The 20720-nt window shown below is 36.0% G+C and overlaps 1 protein-coding gene across 1 annotated transcript in view; it reads right to left on the bottom strand.

Moving 5' to 3' along the window:
• ERC2 (ELKS/RAB6-interacting/CAST family member 2) overlaps positions 1–20720 on the bottom strand; it is a 297125-nt gene that overhangs the window by 232350 nt on the left and 44055 nt on the right. The gene's annotated exons all lie outside the window — the stretch shown is intronic.

The following is a 20720-nucleotide window of genomic DNA, read 5'->3' as shown; positions in this document are numbered from 1 at the left end:
CAGAAGGGTTACAGTAGCCAAAAGTTTCAACATAAGTATTTTTGAACTTCCAGAATAAAAAAAGTTTATATGTGAATTCCTCCCCCCTTGCAGGATTTCCACATACTGATCAGCAGCATTACTAAATAGACATCTACATGGACCTTTACATACCTGTATGCATTTCATACAATGTTAAGTATAGGTATCACAAGATCAGTTGCTAGTCCACAAAATGGTAATTTTTAATCATCAAAGTGGCAAACATCCTACTCTATGTGGGAAACCAGAACAATTTAGTCAGCCCACAGCCTCTTCCTTTCTGCTCACTGGACAGTTATACCAGGCTGCACACCACTATCATTTTCATTAAAAACTTGCAACTCATCACTAATCAAAAGACCAAAAGCACATTCATTTTATGTATAAAAATACAAACATTTACCATCCATAAGCAGACACATCCTGTCACTAAGTCATTCCAATGGCATTTTGATCATCCATTAAATCTACTTCTCATTTTAAGGTGGGAAGGAAGGTCAAACACACACTCAGTGTTTCATGCAGAGCTACCTCTGCATCATCCACTCTAACAATTGCACAATCCCAACAATCACACTCAAGAACTGTTTCTTCATCAGGACAGTGAAATATAATTCATGGGACACCTTATGTGCCAGAAGTAATCAGGATCCACAGTTTTAGGAATCCACAGTCATGCCTCCTTCCAGGATCAGGAAAGCCCATGCAGTGTTCCCCTTCAGCTGAACAGCCTTGAGCAGCACAGGGATACACTGCACTGCTTCCCAGGGCAGTTCAAGTGGCAATAGATTCCTTTTATTTACAGAGTTGGATGAACAGGTCTAACTCATTATTTATGAAAATACTTCTGAACTAGAGATATTATTTTTATGCCATTTTGATTTAATCAGCTTGTGATTCCCATGACAGGCAAAAGTCTCACTGGTAAGCGGAGATATGTAGAATAGAAACAGAATACTCAACATGCTAAAAGACTCCTTTTAAAGTAATTTCAGTCAATAAGCCATTTCTTCAAGGTTTGTCTTACACGAAACATGTTCTGTAGTACAACTACAAGCTAAAATTCCACTTCAGAACACTTTTTGCCCCCCAGAAATGCCAAAAACATAAAATACCAGCAATGGAAATGAGAAAGGATATACAATAATATAAGCAAAATTACCTGTAAAAGTGTTGGTTTACTTCTCCATTCTAACTACACGAACAAGATTGGTTTTATACAACTGTGAAACTACCTTCAGTTTGACAAGGAAATGTGCAACAGCACAGGTTGGCAGAAGAATCTAGTGTTACTATGGAGATTTGATTTGTAGAGTTTCACTTTTAAAGAGCAATTTTTTTTGAAAACACAATATGTTGCTAAAGAATCCTTAGCCATACTGAGAAAAGACAATCTGAAAAAATCTCAATCTCTATTTAGCACTTAATAAATGCACTAAGCCTTCACAGCCTATATACTGTTGGCAAAATTAGCATAATGAAAACTTGCAGGTAAGTGTATACCAAATGAATTCTTTTTGAAATATTCTATGACCTAAAACTCATAATAGAAAACAGAGAAAACTTTAGTCCAAAACACATGGATTGTGATATGCATAACAAAGGAGAACCAACCTTTTCCTGACTTTTACATACATTTCAAAAAACATCTCACAGACATATTAATAATGTAGTTCTGAAATAGCTGAGCAGAAAGTGCTAAATAAGTCAAAGCTACAAAATTTCACTCAACAATTCCTTGCCAAGTCTCCACCCTAAAGACTACTATATTTTAGGGGATGAAATAATTTTCTTTCATCATTTATTCTTAAGCCCAGTTATTAGAACATAAATATTAATGCTGTTAACTCACTGATTATCAAGTTAACAGAAAATTTCTATGCACTGAGGCTGCAAAGAGCTATTGCCCCTCACTTAAATATATTTATGGTTCACCCATCCATCAAGTCTACACTTTTCTTCTGCTATTTCTGTTAGGAGTTAGGCATCTGTTAATGCTGACACCTCAGGGATTCTGTAACTCATACTGACTATTCTTTTCTTTCCATTCTCCCTTCACACTTCAGAGCAACAACTCTTAACCTCAATACCACCTGAAATGTTTGATTTCACATTTATTTCATATTTCTTTTTTAAAGTTTTTATAGGCTTAGACAAGGTCAGTTCTAACAATTCTTTCAAATGTGGCAGTTTGTTTTCTATGTCTTCCCAAACATCCCTGTGAGGAATTTGATCTAGACCTTCTGTAAATCACTTGGGAGCTTGAATCTGTCACTGGTTTAAGCACACAGGACTCACAGAATATGCCAAATCTTCAGCCTAGATATAAATGCCATTCATACACCTTCCATAGTTTCAATTCACTGCTTAAGCCACATTTAGGAGCTCTCAACAAGTACCAATGTACCAAATTGTCATTAAATGACAAAAAAAAAAGATCTGTTAAGTTACCCAGTACATCTCTGAATTGGCAGATTTTCCTTCATTTAAATATAGCAGTAGGCTGATAATAACCATTACCCAAGCTCTACTGACATCAGATAACAAAGCTTATAAAAAAAGACATTTTGGCACAAGTAATTCAAAACAAAGAGTTCCAGATAATTTAAGGGTTAAAAAATATAAGAAGTAAGTTAACTGTACAGAGAAGAGAGAAACTGTGGGGAATAAGAACAGAAACCTAGAGAGTATAAAAAGTTAGCTGGTGGAGAATTGCCAACTACATAACTCTGTTGACATATTACAGAAACAATTTATTCATAGTTTACTTACTGCATTACTTCTTGGTTAAATACTATCTGGTTATTTACAGCTCTCTATGGACTCTCACAATAGAGTCAGGCAGATTTTCTAGGCCCCTATATCTTACCACACAGCCTCCATTTTCAAAATCACTTCTTCACATATCCTGCCAATTGATGGCCTTATCCCACAAACGTCAAAAAATTCTTGGCATCAACTCCTACCTAACAGCAATATCTTCAGGAACAGGTCCACAGTCAGTACCTCAGCATGCTAAAGGCTCCCTTTACAGGCATTACTCATTTTCTATTTGGATATTGCTCTGTGCCTTTTTTGAGAAGATTGGGTTTCAGGGCTGAACCTTGGCTCTCAGCAGGTCTCTGTGAACCAATGGTTTGACTCTTTCCTTATTTACATCAGCACAAGTGTCATCCTAGTCAGTGACATCACTGCAGCAAAGCCATTGCAGATTAAATCATGTGCAAGTCTGTTAAGTATAACCATGGATCTGAGGATCTTACTGAATTTACAGGCAATACAAATGAAATGGATGTAACATTCTAATTTAGTAGCAAACATGCCAACAATAAAGCATCATTCTACGTTAGATCTCTTATTTGCACTTGTCTCTTTCACTGCTCAAGTCCTCCACACCCCGTATCTCTGTAAACACAGTTTTGGAAGCGTATAATTCTATGAAAAACGTAACACCAAGTTTCTTTGAAATTTTAAGAAAAACATACTTTAAAGTAACTACATTTTATATACTTTTATTGAAAGTTCTTTGTCTTATTGCATTTGGACGACAGTATTTTCTTTAGAACAATTTACAACATAAGGACATTTTTGAAAAAAAAAATGAGTGCAATCTAATCCTTCTTTTCACAGGCTTCTTCTAATCCTCTTCTTTTTCATGTTTTTTGTGAGGAAAATGATGGTACACAGGGTGAGGTCATCACAGGGTGATCTAAGAGAAAGAATAAAACAATTATGGTTTAATTTATTTTATCTTACAGAGCAATTAGGTTAAATGATTGTAATTCTGTACTTCATTAATATCTATCATGTAGCATTCTAAGAAGCAGCTACTATATAGGCCTCATATCAAATGGGCAGAATTATAAGCCAAGGAACTGCATCATTACCTGCCTCCATTTAGTCTTTCAAGTTGGGATCATCAATTCCTTTTTCTGACCTTCCTCCTATGCAATGCATTTCCTACCAGATGTTAAGAATCTGGAAGACAAGAAAAGGGAAGAACCCTAAATTGATCTGTAGCTCATATCATTGTCCAACCCCTTAAAACAAAAAAGTAAACTGAGAAATTAAAATACAATGATAAAGTAAATTTAACTGAAAAATTAGAAAATAAAAATATTCCCAGATACATGCACAAATTGTTAGCTCTGTGATCACAAACATAAATACAAGCGTGACTGACAAATAATTCATTCACTGGAGCAAACTTACCACAGAAATGCTGGTAGGACTTCTGTGGTTCACCGAGAAGAATGGACCACCATGAGGGCCCCCCTTTAGCTCTTCTGCTACACCCTGATGTTCTCCTCCTCTGCAAATGTGTGCATATAGAACAATCCCTATATACAGAATAAGTACCATTTTATGGGGTTGTTTTGAATTAATCAATAACTGGTCCACAAAATGAGAAATGGTCATGGTAATGAGGGTTTTCTTGCTCAGGAACCAGACCTGAATATGCTTCAAAGTTTCACTTGCTAGTTCTCTTACCTATCTATAGGAAGAGCAACTAAATCTCAATATCTTTCTCTCTTTTCTTGAGCATATTAATGCTACCAAATGTCTGTCAGAATAGCTTTTAAAAACAGTTCTTGGAAATTCAACTGAATTATCACAACTTATCTGGTTGTAAACAATTAGTCTGAAATTATCTATTCCCAATAAAAAAATGCTTTAGAGGTTAGAATTAAAGAACTTTTCACACATTGCTGTTTTGTTTATGCATTTCTGAGGGGGTTGACTGTTGTGTTGGTTTGGGATGGTTTTTTTTTCAATAATTAAGACTCACATGAATTATTTTTACCTTAGATTACTTAATAGCCTTATTCATGAGGTAGGTCTTTCCTGATAGTCATATGGGTTTCCAATACTAGCAAACCAAATGTTCTAGGCACGGTGTTTAAACATGGTCATGCTCAATTACCAACATCTGAATACAGACATTTATATCCATATTTGGCTGTTAATCATTATTTACCTATACTCATCTGAATTGTCAGTTTACTTTATTGGCAAATAACAGTTGAAGAAAAAGTAGACTCTGTACTTCTATTATTAGATTAGCTCTATAAAGTCATTGAATTTGAGGTGACAGAACTTTCAAGCCTGAGTGAGAAGAGACATTGCCTCAGGGTAAGGGCTAAAGAACACAGCAAGAACTACGCAGACACAGCAGCAATAGCTGGAGAGAGGGCAAATTGTTTTCTAGATAATGCAACTTACACAATTAACCTCATGGGCTTCCCTTACTATTTAAAGACCTGTGACTTCAGAATCTGAGAAACTCTAATCTAAACCAAATGATCTGAATAGGCTCATGGCTGGAAGGTGGGATATCTCAAAAGTAAGTGTCAGAGATTTAATTGTAATTTTTAAGTATAGGTACTCAGAATAAAATACTGACATGAAAACTTGCAACAGTGGAAGGAACTGCAGGTGTCCATCAGTTCCTTTCTGCATGTGCTCAGAATGTCTCTAATACTACCAGCACTAAGATACAAAATGTTTGCTTAAAATTGAAATATATTTGAATTACAGAACATTTTTTGTCTTCCTCTTGGAAGTCAGTTTAATGAGGATGTTCAGAGTGTGTTCTGTCCTTCCATTCTCGAGTAGCTCAGCTCAGTACACTTGTACTGAAAACCTTCATTAGGGCTGGACATCCTCAAATATCCACCTGGGAAACATGAGATTGCCATGAACACAGAGCTTCTGTCAAACTGCTGCACAGTACTGCCCAGTAGTTCTGAAATATCCCAATGTGCTATGGAAAAAGCATTTACCATTTTAGTAGTTTGAGGACTACAAGTCTCATGGTATATTAAAGTATCACAAAGAACACTTTTCCCTCCTTTTTTGTAGACTGTAAGAAATTTGCACATTTTTAAAGCACAAATGCTGTATTTTCACACGAATACATATAAAACTCACTGGGCTTCAAAGGTTCAGGCCCTGAACACTTCTTGTGCGGTCTTTATTTTCTAAAATTTATTTCTCAAATTTTGCTCAGTGTCCTTTAACCACAAAGAAATTAAGATCATATCCTATTAAGTTCCAAATACCCTAAAATACCAACAGATCCTAATGAAAGAAGCCAAGCAAAATCTGGAACAGGTACATCTCACTGCTACTTCTCAGACCACTTCTCTGCTGATATTACATGAAAACAAAGCATCTTAAATAATCTAAGTTATGAAATTAGATTTTGTCAAGACTTTAAGCAAAATCATAAAAACAGTATTGTTCAAAGGGTTTGCCTTCATCAGAAAAAAAAAAAAAAAAAACCTGCTGAGATTTTAATGCCAGTAATTTCCAACAGAAAACATTTAACAGAAAGCAGTCTGGGCACTGCTCAGGTTACAAGTGAATGTATTTTATACTTAAGCTTTTGCATTACCGTAACACATTATCTCCTATAATTAGATTTTTCCAAAACCTCTAGAAAATGAATTTTCCACATGCTCTGGATTTTTGTTTATTGCCTAAACATGGTGTACATGAACTTAAACAATGCATTGTGGTAATAGGAATTATGAAAGAGCAACACTACAGCCTAATGGCCTACAGAAACAGTTCTGTAAAATCATCATTATCTCTAGCACAATATGCCTTAAACATACCACAGACTTTTAGTTTTGATCTTTATATCAAAAAGGGCAGAGATAAAAAAAAAACCCACCTAATATAAATCCCCCAAAATATCCTCAGTACTAAACTCCTTAGCTCCAAAACTATTCTTCTGCTGCTATAATGTACATGCAGCCTAAAAGTCAGTGAAGAGCTTGCATTTTTCACATGTCACCCACCAAGCTGCAGTATAAGACTTTTCTCAGTTACTTTCTGATATTTTTGCCTTTCCTGTTTTCCTGCTATTTAGCAAGGAACAGATGGCCGACTAAAAAATAAATAAATAAATCACAGCCCATATTGTAACAATCCATGAGCTAGTACAAAAAAAGTTTAAAACCATCTTTTAATTCAGTGCTTTTTTATCTTAACACTTAAAGCAACACAGACTTTCTTTCATTAAAAAGTCAAAGAATTGCTTGCTCATTTAACCTCAACCTAGAAAACAAACCAAAAAGTTAGATTTGATTTCTCAGTGCATTAAATTAGGCAAGATTAACAGATTCATATATAAGCACACTATATTTTGGCTCAGCTGTTATGGTACAGTGACATCTAAAACAGCTTTTGACATGTGCTTTCAAGACAAAGCAATATATTGCTTCCAGTTATCACCTGTAGTGTTGACAATTATGAAAAATTAACGACACCTCATTATTTTCATTCCTTCCTCCACAATCAATCATTACCTCAGTTCCTTTTCAAGAAATCCCCAACCAGATCCAGAAAAATCCCAAAGAACTTTGTTCTTTACAGGTCATTTCCTGCTTTTTTATCTTGCTGGTTTCCAGGTTAGGTGAGACTCTGTCTCAGTGTGACAACATCTAAAATCTCATGTCCTTCAGGAACTTGCCAGCAACAAGAAATACAAGTGTAATGTAATAATGACTTCCAGTTCTGTCATCACATTGAACAATCCCAATACAAATTACTTTGTTCAGGTACCAGAGCGTATAAATCCACTCTTAATAAACTGGTTTAACACAGCTGAGAATACAATGAAAACTTTTAAAGATATTTCCTTTTCCCAGCAAGCTTTTGATAGGCTGTTCACGCAAGAAAGCATTGGAAAAACTATTTTCTGAAGTACATCTCCAGAACTGTCAGGTGTTCTGTAAGACTCCACAGTTACAACATGCTCTGTGTATGCATTGCCTCCCCTTCACAGGAAGTGTCAATTTTTAAATTTGTTTTTACAGATGAATCAGGATGTGTCATGCTTCAAATCTTAAATGTTGGAAGGTACAGTTTACACATCCAGAGCTCTGAAAGCATGCAAAACACAAAATTAGTGCAAAATATAGATAGTTCTATTTTATTTCTGAAAACAAAATAGGTGTTCTATAGAGAATTACATTCCTACACTCAAAACCTTGCCATTCTCTTCTTTTTAACATTTATATGAATTTTATTGTGAAACTAAAGAAAAGTTACTTTTGCATTTGGAAACATTCATGACAGGAGCAATGGTATTATCACTGTCTCAGAAATATTAGAAAACACTTATGGATGCAGTAAACAAGTTTGAATTTACACTGGAGAAAAAAATTAAATACATGTCTAAAAGATCTTTAAAAGAACACTTGTCTGTCTTCAGAATCCATCTTTTTCGTGAGACACTTCACCTAGTATATCATGCAAGAGAACTAATATAAATCATCCCCCCAAAACATTTTTTACGGATCCATTAATACCACAAATATCACTTTACATATAAAGATGCTATATATGTTATATTACTTACATAGAATACTCTGTTCCTGTAGCCAGGAAATTCACTTGGAAAAGAAAGATTCAGAGTCTGTACATTAACATGGATTTTGTGTATGCTGTTTCTATTTATCTAGAAGCAGCTGCCATTCCCAAGCAATTGCTTTTGGAGAAGGTTGGGAAATAAGTGAAGTCCAAGCTGTGCACCAGGCAGGTGTGAGAGCCAGGCAGCCACAAAGTCACTGCCGTGCTTCACACACCTGGAACAGAGCTGGGAAAACAGCTGCTGCTTACTCTGCACCTGCACCAGGGCTACACTCCCAGCATGAGAGAGGGAAGAACAAGGCATGACTGCTACTGATCTTTGTGCCCCAAGTACAGATGAGAGTGGAGGAGGGTGTGAAGTTGAATACAGAAAGGGTCAAAACATCTCAAAGAAATCCAGAGTACAGACAAGCTGGTAAACTTTACTTTTTCCAAGTTGCTTGTCCTGATGTTTCCCTCTCCGCGAACCCCAAGCACTATGTAACACTTCAGGAAAGAAAAGTTCTGAATACATTCAGAGACAGATACTCTGAACTAACAGTAATTCAGGGGGTAATCAGAGAGACAGTAAAATTTTTAAGCTGTCTTTAGGACTAACAGTTCAGGGAAGAAGGGCTCCAAACCTTCAAACAAAAAGGCTTTTCTGATATCTAAGAGTGCCAAGTAGTTTTCTCATTTCAATGTGTCTCAAAAGGAATACAGGTTAGCATATAACCTGATTAAATTTGTAATTCTGAAACTTGTCTTGGGCAAAAATTTTGAGTATGGCTTCATAACAATCACCTGATGATGAGACACAGTAAACACCAAAGTGAGCCAGAAGTCTCACAGAAAAGTCTCAATTGTTTAAGCCTGATACTGGCTGATACTGTTATTGCTGAATTCCTCCTTCAAAGTGAAATGGAAAAGGGATGGTAGACAAAAATTAAAAACATTAGATGTGGAATATTTAACTCAGCTCTGAAAAAGGGGAGGACATTCTTGCGGAAAGAAAATTCTTGCAGGTCTTTCATAAAGCTGTGAGTCGCTGCAACCTCAAGCTGCAGAAGTCCAGGGAAAGATCAGGAACACCAATGACTGCCAAGTTTACAACACATAATTGTGACCTGGGCAGAACACAGTGAAATAAATTTAGCTGTCATAATGGCAAATGCAATTATTCAAATCATGTATAAAACCTATTTCAATCTGAAAAAACAAACTTTCTTCATAAATTCCTTCATGCTGTAAATTGCCTAAATTTTACGTCCCTGTAGTAAATATCTATCCAAAAGAAAGTGCATAACTCCTACAGCTGGCAAATTAAATATGTTAAGCCAGCTCTTTTGCTCCTCTTCTCAGGAGAGCTTCTGCACAAAGTTTCAGCATTTTGTAAATAACTAGTAAGCATTTCACAACTATCATGATGCACATACCAGTTCCAAACCCTGTTTGGCAGCACTGTAATTGCACAGCCTATACTTCCCCTTATTTATGGAGTTCATCACTGTCATTCTGCCCAATGATTCTAAGAGGAAGGGATCATAGGCAATATTCAAACACATTTGACATTAGAACTAAAGCTCTATAAAATTGAATGAAAGATGCTTGTGAAGTACCATGGTTTGGTACTTCACACCATGAGCAAAACCATAAATTCATATACTGGGAATATTCAGCCTCCTAATAATACACTCACTTTGTTTCTAAAGAAATAAAAGGGAAGTTTTTATGAAACTTTCTAATTCTATTTTTTTCTATCAGACACAAAAAACCACTCAGGTTTTCTGGATGTTTAAACTAGTTTTTTAGGCTTTGGTGGAAAGCAAGCCATTCAGAAAAAAAATGGTTAATAAATTAAAGAAAAATTTTGCATGTGGCACCTGGCTTCCAGATACATGTGACTGAGGCAAGAAACTCCTCCTGCTGCAGGACACAGCAGAAATAAATGATCAAAGTAGCCCCAATTTGGAATCCTTCCAGAAGCTCCATCTTACCATCCTGAAGCCCACTATTGTTTTGATAAATTCTATTATCTGAGTTGGTGTTAAAATGAATTTTTTTCCTGGGAGCCTATGCTTGTCTGTTCCCAATCTCTTGGTAAGAATTCCTTTTTCTGGCCAATCATGCTGTGCCTTAATGGTGCAGATGGGGAGTAAGCACTGCCAAGACCTCTGCAAACACTCACAATACTGTTGAGAGGCTGAAAGGTAACATTATTTTGATAATGGTTTCTGAAACTTGTTATCAGCAGAAAATCTTTTCTCTGCCACATGTCCTACTATGTGAAAATATGCAAGCTGAGAGCTGAAAATTACTCTCTCCAGGCAGATCAGGAACAAGTAAGAACAAACTGATTGCTGTGACTGAAACATGCAGGTGTTCAGTCCACCAAGGCTCTGAAACAGACCAACATTTTTGCTGGGATAACAATGCATCTGCAGTAAAAATCCTTCCTCCTGTGCTACAATGGTACCTTTTTAAATAGCATATAGATTCTACTTCCTTTGTGAGAAAGGTCTACAAGGGGAAAAATTGTTTGTGGCATGTATGTGTAAAAGCACTACAAAATCAGAAAAAATGTCCACCACATATTTATTTGTTCATCATTATGTTGCTCAAGCTTTAGAAACCTGCACAAGCATCTTTCACTTGAGGTACAAAAAATTCTAAAATTTTTAAATAATTGTTAAAAAAAGAGAGACAGAATGAATGCTACATCTTATGGAATTATCAGAGTGGTAATTCCCCAAGGATACTGTAACTCTTCATCAAAACAGATGTTTAATAAATGACAGCAAAGACAATTGAGCAGATAGTATATTGGGTCTTCTCATCTATTTGACACCTGCAAAATCACTTATGAAATAGCAAGTAGCAACAACCTCAATTACTCATAGCTGGGGACAGAAAACTTCATCAGCAATGACATTGCCTACAATTCTTAAGATGTAGCAGAGAAATGTGCTTTCTCCATGAAAACACTGTTCTTTTGAATGGCAGCTTATTCCTCCAGCTACTGAAACAAGGAATGCTGGAGCCATGGGAGTGCCCAGTGTCTCACAGGTGCCCCAAGCTGAGAGAGGCTGTGCTTTAATTCAGCACTGCTAAGAACTTGCGAACGCCTGAAATGAGCACTGCTGGCTCCCCAATGTGCTTTCAGATGTGTTGCAGCTGCAGTATCAGAGCAGATATGGAGAAACTCCACCCATTCAAAGAGGAAAATGGACCCTTAGTTTGCTCTTTAACTTTTGTAAATCAAATTACAATCCTTGACTAACACAGTGGGACCAAATTCCACCAATGCCTTCAGACTGCATTCCTGATTTTCTGTAGAAAGCTGCACTATCCTCTTCAGTCTCCTTGCTTTAGTTCTCTGACTTAGCTGTTCTAAACTCCATTCAGATCACAGACTCAAATAAAATCTGCGTGGAATTGTCTTTGCATTGACTACCACTCTAAAATGAGCAATGAAAAATAACAAATAGGGTGAGATTGTGAAAACAAGACTGAAACACAATCCTCGTTCAAGAGAGCCATCTAGTGCCTTCATGCTCTACATGAAGGATGCAAATCCTCAAGTTAGCTACTGGCTGATTTTTAGGAATTATGTAGGGCCTCATATTCTTCCCCCATACTTTCAAATACCTAGTAACCCACACACTGTTTCTCACTCAGCATCTGAAGATCACTGCTCTAGTTAATAAACCTTGCAAAAATTCAGCAGAGAGAAATTTAATTGACTCGGTATTTGCAGGAACTTTTTGCTGAAAGGTCTCCTGAACTGAGAAATTCCTGGAGTTCTTCTAAAGACTATGCATTAGAGAAATATTTTTCCAATGTTTAGTTTTGAGTAAAATAATGAGCTAAAGAAAATAAACCCATCTATTTTAGCTCATATTCATTGTTATAAACCTAAAACCTAAGACCTATGTACTTTTATAAATAAATTTATATTCATGGAAATTAAATGTGTAAGAGTCAAAGCCAATTAAAGCAGTGTGACTATAAAAAAATAGATAACTAGATGTAATTATCTTTTAGCAAATGAAAATAATGCATTCTCCACATGCATACTTTAAAGAGAAAGGTGTGTGAAGCTCATTCCCTTTTTAACAAATGGCCCTTTATTAGCCCCATTTGGAAGTTTTTCCCAAAAAATACTGGTCTGAATGCAATTAGGAATGAGATAACATTGCAGAGCAATGGCAGCATGAGAACTTTGTTAATGGGGCATACAGCAGCCAGTGAAACACCACAAAGAATCTGTTTGCAGTTACCAACTGCAGCCATCAGCTGACTAAGCATTATTACATTATTTTTCTTTTTTTTAAGTAATATCAGTAGAACTTGACCTATGTAAAAAAATCTTCCATTATCACAGGTTTCTAAGAAAGAACATAAAGTGTGTATTTAGAAAGAATACATTCAAGTAAATTGCATAAAAAGCAGGGCAATGAAGAACATACAGAACCAGTAACTATCCTAAATACACTCATTAGACATAAATGGCTCTAAAACATGTGGGTTGTTTTGTTTTTTAAAGGTTTGTGTTTCAGGGAGAAGATGATGTGCTGATATATGGAAATAAACCAAGCAGGTGAAGACATTGGCTCCACCTACAGAAAAGCTATGGCAAACTATTTCCTTCCAGCAGTGTAGCCTACCAGTAACTAAGTCTGGATTCATTTATTCTCTCAAATCTAATCCTATTCCCCTTAAATCAGTCAATCCCATTGACCTCATCTGATTAAAAAAAAAAAAAAAAAAAATCCCAAACAACCAAAAAACTGAATTTTGTCCTCGGTGCTTTCAAACGTATCCACATTTTTGGTGGATATGTCTTTCAGAGCATTATTGGGGTTATTTGCCAACATTTTAGTCAAATAAGGAAGATGAATTATGTTTATAGCCATTATCAAATTTTGTATTTGTGCATAAATCTATTGAGAGCCTTATAATCATGTTGGAATACCAGCCTCAAACTGTTAACAACCAAAAAAATTTTCCTATTATCAGGATTGCCTCACAAGCCAATAACTACATCTATAAAATTAGGAAATGATAATCTATTGACTAAATCAGAAATATTGTTTTGTTAAATAGCTTAATCTAACGTTACACTTTTCTTCATTAAACTGAGTTTTAGGTGAAACTTTAGAAAGGGTTTACATTATTAGCTGTGTTCTACTACCTACAATAAAATTTCCATTTTCATTACTAAAATAAGCCAGCACATACCAAGGCAAAACTCATTTTCTTACACAGAGCTTAAGACTTGCACAAGGAAAAAATTTAGCAAATGAAAAACTACTTTTTTAGCAGACTGAGGAGTAAAAGAGGGAGGAGGTTGTTTTTGAAGATGAAAAAACTTTTTTTTTTTTGAGTCTTTGCATCCTTGCAAGGGAAAAGTGTGCTCATACATATATATGTATATATACAGATATAGACACTGGCAGGAGATTGGCCTGTTGCAGTTTTCTGCAACTCCATCTCGTGTGACAGTATATGGATTTCCAGTCCAGGTAAAAGGCTGAATGTTTCCTAAGACAAAGGAATTTCAACTCAGCTAACAGAGAGGGTCTAAATAGAGAAGTGTACACTGGAATTCAATGGTGGCCAACTCTCCCCTTCCCTGGAAATTCAGTTCTGATTCTGAGAAAATACATTAACATCTCAGAGCTGTGAGTCACCTCCATGAGCTACAGTCATTCATACAAAAAAGGACAGGAAGATGGAGCTAGAAAAAGTTAATTACATTATAGAAAAATGAAGTTATTGGCACAGAAATGTGTAGCAGCAGTAACTTTTACAGAACAGGGAATATGAAAGAAACCAAAATTGATCATTTTTCTCTATTTCATCATGGCTTGTCTCCAAAAACTTGTCATGCAACTAGGAAGTAATAAATGTGTGAACTGAGCAAAGAACCTTGCAAAGACAGCATTTTATGTCTGGGGACAACACTTGAATTACAGCAATTTAAGCCAGTCCCCAGATTGCCTTCTAAAGGATGCAGTTTCCAGGAATGCTGGCAGGATCAATACTGATCACCTCCACACATGGAAAGGTACAGAAATCCAGCTTATTTATGGATCTGGTTTTTCTCTCTTCTAAAAATAATTTTTTTAGTTGCTGATATGAGGCATGGCAGTTTCAAACTGACAGCTTTCTCATATATGCAATTCCAAACTACTGGTGGTTGTGTCATGGAGGTCAATCCTGCTTTTAAAGAAAGTGATTTCTAAATGAACAAAGCTTTCCAATCCTTCATGGACTTATAAAAACTATTGCAACCAAGCACCCTGGCAAGAATATCACAGGGCATAGCAAAATCTGAATGGGCTATGTTAGAAGTAACAACTGTTCTCTAGAGCATAATCAGGTTCTGTCTACTTTCTCACGTCTCCAGCAACTGCCAACACTGCAGAGTCCTTCTGTATACTTAAGGGGTCACCTTAAAAATACACATTGCTATTGGTATTTTGATAAAAAGCAATTGTCTTTAGAGCAAATGATAAGATTAATATTTTCAGTTGAGGCAGGAGAAATAAAAGGAAAGAGGTATACTAATGAACCTAATAAAAAAGTTCAGTCAAGAATGGTTGTTAATCTGGGTAACCAACTTCAGGGAAGAAACGTTCGGTGTCGATAAAGCATTTCCTTAGTAAATTACTACTGGCTCCAGTGTAAGACATTTACAGTAAACACCAAAAGTCTGCAAGGCATCTGTTCTATTCACAGTGGAAGAAGGAACTTTGCTCCATTAATAACTTTAAAAACATGCAATAACTAATTCATGATGGCAGTTCAAATCCTATCAGCAGCCTTCATTATTTGACCAAGCTGAGTTCAAAGATAGAGCAAAGTTTTAAAAAGCCCCTTGAAAGTTTAGAAGTACACTTTAAATTATTATAAAGATGTGTTGTTCTTCTTTCTACTAAATACAAAAAAGCTGTAACTTTAAACCATGAGCAGCAACATTATTTTAAGAATACATGCAAGATAAGAGTTAAAATGTGTATATAAAATCCTATATGATCTCAGAATTTGTTTTAGTGAAATTGTATGTTGTACAGAGAGGGCATGTGTAATATACGTGTATGTATATATAATAAAATACTTTGTGGAATTTTAACATTTGACTTCACTAGAGACTTAGTGGGACTTTGCCTTAGGCAAGTTTTTAATAGCAATAATAAAAAAATACTTAATGGTACTTAGGGTAAATAATGTGTGGTCACTATGTTTAAAAAAAAGTAATACCAAACATCTGTGCTAGATTTCCACATGATAAAATCCCCATATTACCTACACTTCTCCCAAAGTTATAGAGAAACAAATGTTTATTTAAAATTCTAGAAGAGACATGTGATAACCAATTTAAGAACTTTAAGGCAGGCACCTTGTGTTTTCTGACAAGAATGTATATTTAGTGATCTTTATGATATTTAATTCTGAACATGAAGAAAGCCGTAGTATAACGTTAGGGCTTCAAGACAGATTTTCAACCACTATCAGACCAAGAATGTCCTTTTTCTCAAGTCTACGTGCAAAGACCACTTTGTTCCCCACAAGATACATTAATTTTCTTATCAAAGCAAAAGCTATTCATTTTTTTTCAGAAAACAACAATAGATTTCATCTACCTTTGAAAAACACTAACAAAAATACTTGAGTGAATTTAGTTAGCTAAAAGCATGGGATTCGGTCTAACAGTGATGGAAAACCAAGTGCAATCTGGGCAGAAATCCTCAGAAAGCACGAAACAGAGCTCAACACTCTCCCAAGAGGCTCCATCTCCCAAACTGAAGCAGAAACACATGCTCACACTGTTACTCAGAGCTACATTTGTTCTCTCCTGCTTTGTCAATCAGGAACTAAGGAAGCCTTTGCTATAACTCTCTCCAAGCTGGGAATTCTGCTATCCCTGTGAAAGCTTATTGCCTAGATTTTAAATTCCTTGATAAAGGAAAGAAATCTAATCCCATTTTTTACACAGCTTATTTCCCAACATTTTAGTGAACCTTGCTGACATTGACATTCTTTGCTATCCCTGTAAAATAGCAAGATTCCAATTTCTGCTTTATTCTCCTTCTCCTGCTCTATAATGTGCCTCACATTTGCCACTTCTAAGGCCCTGAAACACAAACCTTGAGTAAAACTTGAGTCATCACAAGTTTGCTTCTGTGAAACAAAGTTTAAAGATATATGGATTGCGCAGAAAGGTACAATCTTTGAGGGCCATCAAGTCAACACCTCACAGCCTGTATCTCCTAAGAATAGGAAAGCAAATAAAGGGAAAAAAAAACTGGTTTATATTCTGGAGTTATTTCTCTGCCTCTAGTACACCAGCCAATTCCATTACTCTTGCCTGTACTTTCTCTAAGAAATACCATCTAAAGCCTGGAGAACTCCCAGATCTTTGAAGCAGCTGTAATTACCAAATTCTGCTAAGGCTACTCAAGGGGGTGGGTGGGGGAAGGGCAAGAAGCAGTCAATGGCTTAAAAACAAGAAATTTCTGCATGATTCTTGCATAACCAGCCAATCAGAACAGTAGGATATTTATTTCTGATAATGTGCATTCTTGTGTGAAATTGCCAGAAAATTAATATTTGACAAGGTGGTAGAGTCTGACAGACAACAAGAAGTTGTTTCTCTCTACCTAGTTAAGTGAAAAAGTTGCCAGGTAGACAAAAGCAGCTGTGGAGTAACAAAGACCACCTCCCTTACTATTCAATTCCTTGTAGGATCAGTGCTCAGGGGGTGCAGGTCAAGGAGAGAGAACTGACATTCATTTGAGATACAAGTGTGTTGAAGAGGTTGTCCTTAATTCCCAATGTTTCAAGACCACTTGCTTGAGTTTCTCTCACAACATGGTAGTTTAATTCTCTGGTTTGGTCAAACTATCACCCATCAGTGACTATTAATAGCTTTCTACACCACCATGTTGAATGATCTAAAAGATTAACAAAATGAATGAAAAGAAGAAAAAAAATCCAGCTTTCCACGGTTTTAAAGCACTACGAAATGAACAGCATAAGAGAGAAAATTATGGTTGCATTAGGGGAAAAACATGGTCAAAAGCTCAACATATAAGACTTGACCTTCTTCTAGCTAGGTTGGTACACAATTAAATTTCATGTACCAAAAAATTCAGATGGAAAGTAATTTTAAATTAAATACCCACAGCAAAGGGCTTATGTCCCTCTACAAAAGTCCATCTCTACATTACATTTTAAGGTAGTGTTGAGGAGGTATAAAATCAGTTGTCTTCAGTTAATTTTTTCCAAATTCAATTTCATTTGCACCATGGTAACTTTTTTTCCACAGACAGCACTCTTTCTGCTGGAATCTACAGCAGAATCTATCATTGTAAAAGTAAACTGACACAAACAAACTCTATTTGTTGAGTAACTTCATATGATGCTACACAGAATTTTATCATCCTTGTTTCACAGAATCGCCAAGTCATTAAGGTTGGAAAAGATATTCAAGACCATCAAGTCCAAAGATTTTGAAAAGCTCCACCTTGTCAATCAGACCATGGCACTGAGTGCCAAACTCAGTCATTTCTTGAACACCTTCAGGGATGATGACCCCATCACTTCCCCAAGTTGTCCATTCCAGCATTTAACAACCCTTTCCATGAAGGAATTCCCCCCGAATCACCCCCTGAATTAAAGAGAAGAAACAGCCATCCAGGATTTGATCAAACAGAACATTACACATGACCCAATACTAGTTTCTCAGAAATACACTCAACACTTGAACTATACTCCAACCTGTAAAAATAAAGAAAGCAGAGTATTTTAGATTATGTTCTAAAATGACAAATATTTTGTTAAGGTTATAGAAAGATTAACACAATTTGAGTGAATTCTAAATAAATCATGAGCAAAAGTCATTAAGAATGTATCCAAGTTCTAGCTTACTTTTAAAGCATTCTCAGGAGGAAAAAAAATGTTCAGTAACTGACAGGTGATTTATACACTTATGATGAAAAACAACAAACACTAGTTACAGGAAAAAAAAAGTCCACTGTGCAGGCTGCTGCAGAAGATTCAACCCAGTAACCTTTGTTTTATCATACTGAGAACCTGTATTGTGCAGGATGAAGACTAAAAGCAGAGAGAAATTCAAATGAGTGCTGCAGAACAAGGATTTACCAAGCTACACATGAAGATCAAAGGTTGATCTATTTGGACTTTTAACAAATACATAATACTTTTAAACTATATATAATGTCTGATGTTACTTCAAAGCATGCAGACAACTTTCCATAACAAAAAAGTAAAAAAAAAAAATTTTGAACCTCAGTACATTTTCCAAGAGTACACCAGAACAATAAAATCCAGAGCCCTGGATAAACAAACAGGCACCTACTAAAACATTTTGTTTCTGAAGAGTTCCTACAGCCTACACATCATACTTCCAAGCTCCCTACAACTTGAAATATGCAGAAACTCAAAAATAAATAAAATAAAACCTATAAATACTATGTGCAACAGAAAGAGAACTGGAGAGAAAGACTGCACCCAAAGCCTTGAATTCTATAAAAACAATGAAATCGTGAGCCAAAATGTCCAAAACATTAGACAGTTCCTGCCAATCTGGCTGGGACAGATTCCAGGCAACAAATCCAGTAAAATTTTAAACCTTGATCACTTACCAAGGTATATCAGCATGTCACAAGCAGTAAATCCCAATCTACACTTGCAGCACTCCAGACAAAAGACAACCTCTATATTCTCATATAAACTGAGGGAGAAACAACTTTTTCCCTGCCCCGAGAACAGCTTGGGGGGGAATATCAAATTAATTCAGTATAAATACAGGGGAAACATGCATAGTCTATAGGTAGCAATAATTTCTCCTTTCAGCATGTCTTGGAAATAAACATCCAGTAAAGCGGATGCCAATTGGACTTTACTTGGAAGCTTACGCTTTATCTATTTTTTGAGCTCAATTTAGTTCTATTTCTCACTGTCCTTGATAACCATTCTCATTAGAAACTTTCTTCAAATTTCCTCATGTCTCATATAAAGCCAAATTCAGGTTCACAAACTCAATTGACACTGATACAACAGAAGAAATACAATCACACAATCACCCATCCTTGAAAACAGAGTGTATGCAGATCTAAATATCTAAATCCAGAAACTTGTCTGCTAGTTTACAGAACTTATTCCACAAGCCTTCTTCATCACAAATTCAGTATCATTAGGTCCTTATGCAATTCCTTTCAGAATCCACTAATGCAGTACATCAGTTTTAATTAAAATTCTGCCTGTGAAAAGATTCAGGATCCACACCTTCACAAGAAAACTTTACTGAAGCATATCATAAAATTTTCCATTTTCTAAGCTTCAAATGGGCAGCAGAAACTACTGAGTCCTCAATGCATATTCTAGGTTAGAGAAGAACATAAGTTAAATAGAAAATAATTTGTCCATAGCAAAGAAAATATTTTGCCAACAGTCCCTAAATGTAAATAGCTGTTCTTAATCTTGAGCACTAATTCTTAAGTTCTTGCACTAATTTGATTTGTGCATTGATCTGTCAGGCTAATTGGTGTTTTAGTGACCACACTGCTGCCGAGTTTCTAAGTGAACAGATGTGTTTCTCCTGACTTCCCTTGCTGTGTGTAGTTGTCCACAACCTCCCTGCAAATTTTCACCCTCCTTAGCAGGGTCTCTGGCCCTGCCTTCTTTGCCTGACAAAGTCACATGAGAACACTGCTGGGATCTAAAGGGGCAGATGGGCCTGACACCAGGGCAGATTTTCTTTCAATTGTACTAATCCAATCATCCCAAATCCAGTCCCAAAAATGCATTTGCAAGAGACGTAGGCAGCTAGTGCAGGTGGGCTTGGAATCAAATTTAGGTTTTCTCAAAGCAGAGCAAAACCATCAGCACAGTGTTTTAATGTGACATTATGGTATATTTATGTAAAAAAACTGGTGTATCCCCACATGAAAATATATTAGAAATACACATAAGCAGAAGCCTTTGTGTATATGGAGGAAAATGTTTTTAAAACACTCTTCAAACACCAGAGGCATACAAATCCAACACAAAGGTAGCATGCACTCATGACCCTTTAGTTAGAGCAGCAGCAGGTGTCACTTCCCCCTTCAGTAGGTCTAGTCTTCACTTGCCAGATATCACTTTACCAAAATGAAAGGATAAAGAAACTTTGCAAAGCAACATTTCAGAGACAATAACCCCAAATATACCTACTTCTCTTTCATAATTTCTTATTCTTGCTTTCAAATATCTTACAGTCCTGCTGAGTACTTATTACAGATGTAAAACAAACGCATGCTATCCTTTCC

The sequence above is a fragment of the Vidua chalybeata genome, chromosome 12 (assembly GCF_026979565.1).
Source record: "Vidua chalybeata isolate OUT-0048 chromosome 12, bVidCha1 merged haplotype, whole genome shotgun sequence".
Taxonomy (NCBI): Eukaryota; Metazoa; Chordata; class Aves; order Passeriformes; family Viduidae; genus Vidua; species Vidua chalybeata.
Note: the sequence above shows the minus strand (reverse complement) of the source record. Positions and strands in the feature narration are given on the sequence as shown.